The following is an 8523-nucleotide window of genomic DNA, read 5'->3' on the forward strand; positions in this document are numbered from 1 at the left end:
TGAGGGCCTGGGGCACCCAGCCAGGGTCAGGAGGTGAGATGGGATCGCAGTGGCAGGATAGTGGCAGAGCTGTGGGTGGTGCCAGTTCTTGTGCTGTCTACACGGGGAAAAACCACACTGCTCCCCCATAACACACACACACACACACACAACTCCTGGTCTTGGGAGGGGAACAGGAGAAAGGACAAAAGAAGCAAGAGACAAAGAGAAAGGAGGGAGGGATGGATGGACGAAAAGGTGAAACAAAAAGGACAAACCCCAATGACCCCAGTGATTATAAGGGACAAAATCCCAGGTGAAGAATAAAATTCTGCCTCATTAAGCTCATGTTTTACATGCATATAATTCAAATGTCACCAGATGGATCAGACTGAACAGTTTACAAACCTCGAGGAGGCTCTTACCTTCTAAACAGGGACGGCTGTTTTCTAGTAAAATCAGGCAAAGGGGAGGAGAAAACTCGAAAGAGGTTCCTCCTGGCAATCAGGTACGTGAACCCCAATACTCCCCCAGTCCTCAAAGAGAGACCTGGAGAAGGAGACTTGCTGAAGCAAAGCCACAGGGGTCTCTGAGGTTTCCCTGGCCCCTCGCCCCTGTCCTGCCTGGCTGATGTCAGCATCTCTCTGTGAGGTCACCACCTCCCCACCACCTTTGGCCAATAGTCTGAGGTCCTGCAAAAAGGCCTTTGTGATGTCACTGCCACACCCCTCCCTTGCTGTGCTAATGTCCTGCCCCTGGCCAGGCACTTTGGAGGTTTGAGCTACTCCCTGTGGATTACCCCACTCAAGGAGCGTTCGTTCTAGGCAGCAAGCCGGCTAGACAGGAAAACATCAGACGCTGCTCCCAATGCTACACTCAGTTTTTCAGAAATTAGTCAACTTTATGGCCAGAAGAGACCATTAGAGCATCTAATCTGACCACTTGAGGATCACTTGAGCTGCAGTCAAGCACTCTACCGCTGAGCTATACCCCCACAATGACCTGAGTAGGGAATCATGATTTTCAGGACTTTGAAGGACAAACCCTGATTCATCAAGGTCCTTTGCCATTCCCAGACCACAGGTGGTTTTAAAAATGGGGTTTGATTAAACTTCTTAAATGTGGCAAACACCACAGCTTGCACACCCACCGATATAGCTTCTCCCAGTGACATAGCTGCCACCTCTTGGGAAGTGGATTAACTACACCCACAGGAAAACTCTCTCCCATCAGCCTAGAGCAGTGGTTCTCAAGCTGTGGGTCAGAACCCTGTTTTAATGGGGTTGCCAGGGCTGGCGTTAGACTTGTTGGGGCCTGGGGCTGAAGCCAAGTTTCTGAGCCCCACCACCCAGGGCTGAATCCTTCAAGCTCTGGTTTTGCCCTCCCCTAACTGGGGCAGGGCTCAGGCTTTGTCTTCCCTGCCTCTGCCCAGTGTGGAGGGGCCTGGTCCCTCTTTCCAGGGCCATGGAGTAAGTTTTTTTGGGGCAGAAGGGGGTTGCAGTGAAAGGAAATTTGGGAAACCCTGGCATAGAGCCTCTGAATATGTCTAGACTTGGCTCCCTGTGGCAGATCAGACACTGAAAGTACAGCCATGGAGACACCACACACCAGCCTTGCCTAACAGGCAAGAATCAAACCTCCACAGACAAATGCCTGTTGCTTTTTAACCCATCTCCCTAAGCCCTCAGCCACCAACACTTAACAAAGGGGCTTTTCTACACGATGGTTCTGGTCTCACTGAAGGGTCATTTCCAATTGTTTGCTCAGACCAGCATTAGGGAAAATGGTGCCCTGGGCAAAGCTTGTACTTTGGCACTTCCCCATTGCCCCTGGACGATCCCCACTCCCCCTTTACCGCTAGCTCCTGCACTCCCACCCCTTGCACCTCCTTCACCCCTAACTCCTGCCCCCTCCTGTGCCCCCTTTGCCCTTAATTCCCTGGGCCACCAGCCATTGCCCCTCTCCTGCAGCCCCTCACATGGCTCCAGTGCTGGGGGCCCGCACTTGTTCTCCCTTTCCTGGGCTTTGGCATCACTAGCCCCTGCTTAGCGAGTAGGGTTCAGTGGTTCCCAAAAGTGGGGCATGACTCCTAGGGGACACAGAGGAACATTCATGGGGGCACCTCAGGCCTGAGCCAGCCCCATGGAGGGAGCAGCACTCAGCCCCACTCTGCCTCAGCTCTTCCCCAACCCCAACGTCAGCCTGGGGCTCTGGCCCCAGCTCAGCCTCGACCCCTTACCCTGTCTGCACCCTCTCCCCAGCAAGCAACAGCCCCACTCCCAGCCTCAGTTCTTGACTGCGGCTTCCAAGGCCACAGCCATGGCTAAGAGGGCACAGAGTGAAATGTTTGGGGACCACTGGTTTAGGTGATGTTCTCAATCACTTCTATGAAGTCCAATAAAAGCTATTCCTCACCCACCTACCCTCCATCAGGACCGACTAGGTATGTTCTGCTGCCCTTCACTCCTGCAGGAAGGATAAGACCATTTCATTCCATTGAATCCTAAAGTGATTTGTAACCCACCACCAGCCGAAACTGGTCATTTTGGGAAAGCAGTCCCATCATGCTGCATCCCTAGGCAGAGTAGGTGTGTCTGTGCAAACACGCTCTGTTCTTCTGGAAGTCTTTCCCCAGAAGACTTCTGGGGAAGTCTTTCCCCAGCTCCTCACTAGATGTGAGGGGGAGCTCATTCAGCCCCTGCTTCTGCGTAGTATTTAAAACTCCTTATTGTCCCTAGCTCTGCTGGCCTTAGATTTCTCCTTCTGTCCCTTTTAACAGCTCAGATGAGGTGGCCAAGTGGTTAAGGTGATGGACTGCTAATCCATTGTGCTCTGCACGCATGGGTTCAAATCCCATCCTCATCAGATGCATTTAGTTTTCACCCCTCCTTTGTAGACAACCATCTCCCCCTTTGGTACAATGACAGATCAAACACTGTTTCTTCTTGCAAACAAAAACCTTCTCAGAAACTCAGAACTCCCTTGCTTTAAATAAAATGTCTAAATCCCAGATTTCTTTAAAAAAGAAATTCTCTAGTGCTGTATTTCTTAGTTTTTATCTCAAGAGGTAACATCCTCATCTTCTCCCCCAAACACCCTGGGACCTGCCCAAATTAGTAAAATACCCTCAACCCGAGCAAGGCCAGAGCAGTGAACCAGAGCTAGTGTCTAGGCCAAGCTGTTCTGAAGGAGGCAACTCCAACATTTTCTCCTGCTTCTCTTGGCAAGGTCTGACTGAGAAAACAAAATTCCCAAACTGAAAATTTTCTGCTGAAAACTAATACTAGTCTGTTTGGGGACTTTGGTTTGCAAGTATTATTGTTATTATTCTCTTCTGATTTCTGAATCAGTTCAGTCTTTGTCCTCCAGGTGTGTTTCCAGCTGCTGAGTTGTGGGGGAGAGAGGCCAAGTCATGATGTCTCTTCCCCTCTTTCATAGTTTCTTCCAACTTGCTAGGAAGCTCCTTTGTTACCATGTGACTCAAGCAGTGTCCATTGTCGCTGTGCTATCTCGGAGAAGTCTGCATTGTACACGGTTCCTGGGCTAGTCCTTGGGAGTGTGGATCCCTTCAATGGGCCAGCAGCGAGTCTGGCTCCTCCCTTGTCACACCTGAAAGGCTGGTGGGGGGCATTTCCCAACCTCATAACATATCTCAGTAACACACACAGAGCAAAACTTCATAACTTCCCAACCAATGCGAGCACACACAATCCAACACGATATTAATGTTCAACAGATCAAGACTTTTGAAATGATACGTCACAAGGCAGACTTTGAACAAACCATCTCATCATTATATGAGAGTGGTGAATATGGGTCTTCCAGGTGCTGCTCTGAGCACAGCGTGCCACACCTGGGCTTACATTGCAATGGAGACGTACCTTAGAGTCCATCTCTCCTGGGATAAAGATGGCCAACACCTGACTCTCTGCCAATCCCCACTGGGCCCTGACAAGTGTTGTTCGTGTTTGTATTCTATAAAGCAGAGGAGCAGATGAAGTTTTGCTCCCCAGGTGTGTGTGTGATTCTTTGGACAGGTCTACACTACAAAATTAGGTTGGTGTAATTACATGGCTTAGGCTGGCAATGCAGTTCTATCAAGCTAATCCCGGTTAGATAGTGGCTCAGCTGTCAGAACTTTCTGGAGCTATGAAAGGGGAGGGGCCCATGGCTCTGTAGCAGGAATGCAGGGCAGGTGAGTTCACGGCAGGCATGGTGGGATACTGGTGGAGGCCAGTTATGGTGATATAATGAACAGCAGCATTTACACTGACATTTGTCACTTTAAGTTTGCTGCAAAGCACTAGGCCTCTCGTCGAGGTGGTTTTATTTTGTCACCAAAACAGGGCAGTTTTGTCACCAGACATGGCATTGCAGTGTGTGCACCAGCCAAAAACTGCTGACCGAGGGAGCGTTGTGTGTTTGTCACACAGCTGAGCAATATAATGATGCTGAAGTAACCGTGTAGTGCAGACCTGGCCACAGACACAGACACACACCCACACACACACAGCTTGCAAGGAAAACCTCACCTGCTCCTCTGCTTTGCAGAATCCAACACAAGCAAAGCTTGTCAGGCCCCAGTGGGGATGGCAGGAGTCAGGTGTGGGCAGACACTGTGCTGTTGCCACAGGCAGGCACCATGGCTTAGCTGGCTAAAGCACCTGTCTTGTAAACAGGAGATCCTGGGTTCAATTCCCAGTGGTGCCTTATTGACTAACTCTCGGGCAACCTGGTATTGGCTACGATGGGAGGACAAAACACAGAGCTCTTTGGTCCAGCCCAGTATAGTTGTTTAAATTATACTCACAGGCACTGATAACAGACTTACTGAAAGTTTGGGAGTTAAGAGCTGATAGGTCAGTGTTCCAGCCTGTCACAGATGATCCTGCTTCCTCTGGGACAGGGGCAGGTCTGGGCTCTCACACGGAATGGCTCATTGTGGCTGGCAGAAACTGTGGGCAGCTCATTTAGTTTGCACCGAGGGTTGAGTCCTGCTTTGTGCAACGTGTGTGAGAATGAAAATCCTAAACCGCCCTTTGAAATAACAAATGCAGCAGGACGTGTTATTGTCCCTGCCCCAAAGCAGACAGACCAATGGAGAAATGCCATTGAGTCCAGGGTAATACTCCACTGCCATTTTACCTTGTTTGCTTGCTAAACTCCTCCCACCCGTGAGGTCTCCCAGAGCCCAGTATTGACCCTGAGCCGAGATGTCTACGCTGCAAATTTACCACCTCATGGCCCTTGCCTGGGATCCTGCACTGGCACGGGACACCCGTGGGTGTTTCATCGCAGTGCGGACATAGCCTAGCATTATGTCTACACTGCCATTAACACACCCAAGTCACTATTCTCAAACCCTTGGACAGTTGATTCAGGCTTGTGGGGCTTGTGCTGCAGGGTTATAAAATGACAGTGTAGACACTTGGGCTTCAGCCCAGCCTCCGAGACCCCAAGAGGGGTGAGGGGCTCGAAGCCTGGGCTCCAGTCTGAACCCAAATGTCTACGCTGTAGTTTTTAGCTCCACAATCTGAGCCCATAGGAGCCCAAATCAGACCATCCAGGCCAGCGGGATTTTGTCACAGTCTAGATGCCCTCTCAGGGTATGTCTACACTGCAATGTAAGCCCAGGGTTAGCAGAAGTCATGTCAGCAGCCCCAACACATAAACATAAACCACGAGGGAAAGACCCACCCCCCAGATAAGCTGGGCAGTGTCCTTCTCCCTACGGTTCGTAAGTCCAGCAACCAAAAGTCCTTTAACATGAGCCATCCCCTCTCTGCACCCCACTCACAGCTGTTGTCCTTAGTCAGAGCAAGCCCAGAGGTGCCTCTGTAGAGTTCACCTGCCATCCTGGGTGGAAAAGGGGGGAAAATAAGAAGGCTCCATACTCACTATGTTGTCTAGGGACTCACTCATCCCTCCACAGCCACCCTGTCCTAACGTTGGTCTGACACCTACATTTTAGTATTGGGACCCAGACCCCAGCCCACTTGGCTTTGGAACCCCTGTCCCCTGCCTAGCAAGTGCTATTGAATTGAGGGTGAGTCCCTCAATCGGGGTCTGCCAAGCACAGTTGTGCTGCCCTCGATTCACACAACAAGGATAACAACCCTTTATTTCTCCTGCCCCTGTAACATGGAGACTGGGAATCCAACACCAGCCACAAGTGATCATTTCGGCCAGCAACCCGACCTATTTCCAACATACTGTAAAATTCACATGCAGACTCATACACGAAACCTTGCAAGAAAATCTTCCTGAGGGGGTCTGAAGCACCTGCTGCTGGAGGGAAGGAGGGAGCTGTGGATTGGGATTGAGGAGCAGCATGAGGAGAAGGGGCCTGTGGGTTGGGACAGAGGAGAAGGGTGAAGAGGAGCAGGCTCTGGTTGGGAGTGAGGAGCAGTGAGCATAGGAGGGACTGAGGGTTGGGTCTGAGGGGCACTGGGAAAAGAGGGGACATGGGTTTAGGCTGAAGAGCATCTTCATTTGGGGATCCAGCAGGACAGGGGAAGGCAGCAGGTGATTCTAATTCCTTAGGGATATTCTGTTTGTTTGTATGTGTGTGTGTGTGTGTGTGCAGGGGAGGAACATGCTCTATGCCCAGAGGCCTTTATTCCTCCAGGCTGCAAGGACAGAGGGGCTGTCAGGAAGTTGCCCCTTCAAACCACACACAAAAGGGCCCTTCTGAGGAAAGGGAAAATCCTGAAGAGAAAAAGTAACATCAAAGAGGACTCCAGCAAGACAGTGTAAGATCTTGGGGAGTAGTTTATCACCTGACCAGGGACTTGAAACCTGGACCTCAGATTAAAAGTTTGATGCTCTGCCCACTGAGCTAGCCAGGCTCACAAAGAAAAACAGCAAGTTGGTGCAGAGGAGAAACTAGTCAAGAAAACAAGAGTGGGAAACAATATGGGAAACCTGCTGCTCTCTCTGGCCTGGTCAACACTACGAGTTTATATCGAATTTAGCAGCGTTAAATCGCATTAACCCTGCACCCATCCACACAACAAAGCCCTTTATATCGATATAAAGGTCTCTTAATACCGGTATCTGTACTCCTCCCCGACGAGGGGAGTAGCGTTGAAATCGGCATTGCCATGTCGGATTAGGGTTAATGTGACCACAATTCGACGGTATTGGCCTCCGGGTGCTATCCCACAGTGCACCATTGTGACCGCTCTGGACAGCAATCTGAACTCGGATGCACTGGCCAGGTAAACAGAAAAAGCCCCATGAACTTTTGAATTTCATTTCCTGTTTGCCCAGCGTGGAGCGCCGATCAACACAGGTGACCATGCAGTCCCAGAATCAAAAAAGAGCTCCAGCATTGACTGTAGGGGAGATACTGAAGCTGATCTTTGTATGGGGAGATGAATCTGTTCTATCAGAACTCCGTTCCAAAAGACAAAATGCCAAAACATTTAAAAAAAATCTCCAAGGCCATGATAGATAGAGGCCGCAACAGAGACTCAACACAGTGCTGAAACTTAAGGAGCTGAGACAAGCGTACCAGAAAGCCAAAGAATGAAATGGACGCTCACGGAGGGAGGGGCGACTGACAAGTGTAGCTATCCCACAGTTCTCGCACTCACCGAAAACCATTTGAATTCTTGGCTGAGTTCCCAAAGCCTGAAGGGTCAAAAACATTGTCACGGGTGGTTCAGGGTATATGTCATCACCACCCCCGTGAAAGCAAAGGGGAAAAATCATTTTTTGATTTATGTCTACTGGATGCTGCTGGCAGATGTGGTGCTGCAGCGCTACACAGCAGCATCCCCTTCCCTTCCATTCCAGCCAGCAGACGGTACAGTAGGACTGTTATCCGTCATCGTTGTCCCGTGAGTGCTCCTGGCTGGCCTCTGTGAGGTCGCCCGGGGGCACCTGGGCAAAATGGGAATGACCATTTACTCTCTGGTTCTTTAGTAGGTTTGCCCGATAGTCCAGACAGGACTGACTCTCCCATTAGACAATACTTAAGGAAGGGAATGACCTGGGGAGTCATTCCCATTTTTGTCCCTGTGACCCCAGCTGACCTCACCAAGGCCGGCCAGGAGCACCCATGACAGCAGCAGACGGTACAGTATAACTGGGAACTGTTATTGTCAACTTGCAAGGCAGCAGACAGGACAGTATGGCTGGTAACCGTCTCTGCTAACTTGCAAAGGCAAGGATGCTGCTGTGTAGCACTGCAGTACCACGTCTGTCAGCACCATCCAGTAGAGATACGGTGACAGTGAAAAGAGGCTGAATGGGCTCCATGGTTGCCGTGCTATGGCGTCTGCCCGGGCAATCCAGGGAAAAGGGTGTGAAATGATTGTCTGCCGTTGCTTTCACGGAGGGAGGATTGAGTGACAACATTTACCCAGAATCACCCACGACACTGTTTTTGCCCCATCAGGCGTTGGGATCTCAACCCAGAATTCCAATGGGCAGGAGAGACTGCGGGATCTATGGGATAGCTAGAGCATAGCTACCCACAGTGCAACGCCCGAAATCAACGCCAGCCTCGGTACATGGACACACACGGCCGAATTAATG

The 8523-nt window shown here is 50.6% G+C and overlaps 2 non-coding genes across 2 annotated transcripts; both read left to right on the forward strand.

Annotated features, from left to right (window-relative positions):
- The first annotated feature begins 2762 nt into the window (after positions 1-2762).
- Positions 2763-2844, forward strand: TRNAS-GCU. The gene has a single exon. It is a non-coding gene; the product is annotated as a tRNA-Ser (tRNA).
- A 1771-nt stretch (positions 2845-4615) lies between these two features.
- Positions 4616-4689, forward strand: TRNAT-UGU. The gene has a single exon. It is a non-coding gene; the product is annotated as a tRNA-Thr (tRNA).
- Positions 4690-8523: the final 3834 nt, after the last annotated feature.

The sequence above is a fragment of the Mauremys reevesii genome, linkage group 23, assembly GCF_016161935.1.
Source record: "Mauremys reevesii isolate NIE-2019 linkage group 23, ASM1616193v1, whole genome shotgun sequence".
Classification (NCBI taxonomy): Eukaryota; Metazoa; Chordata; order Testudines; family Geoemydidae; genus Mauremys; species Mauremys reevesii.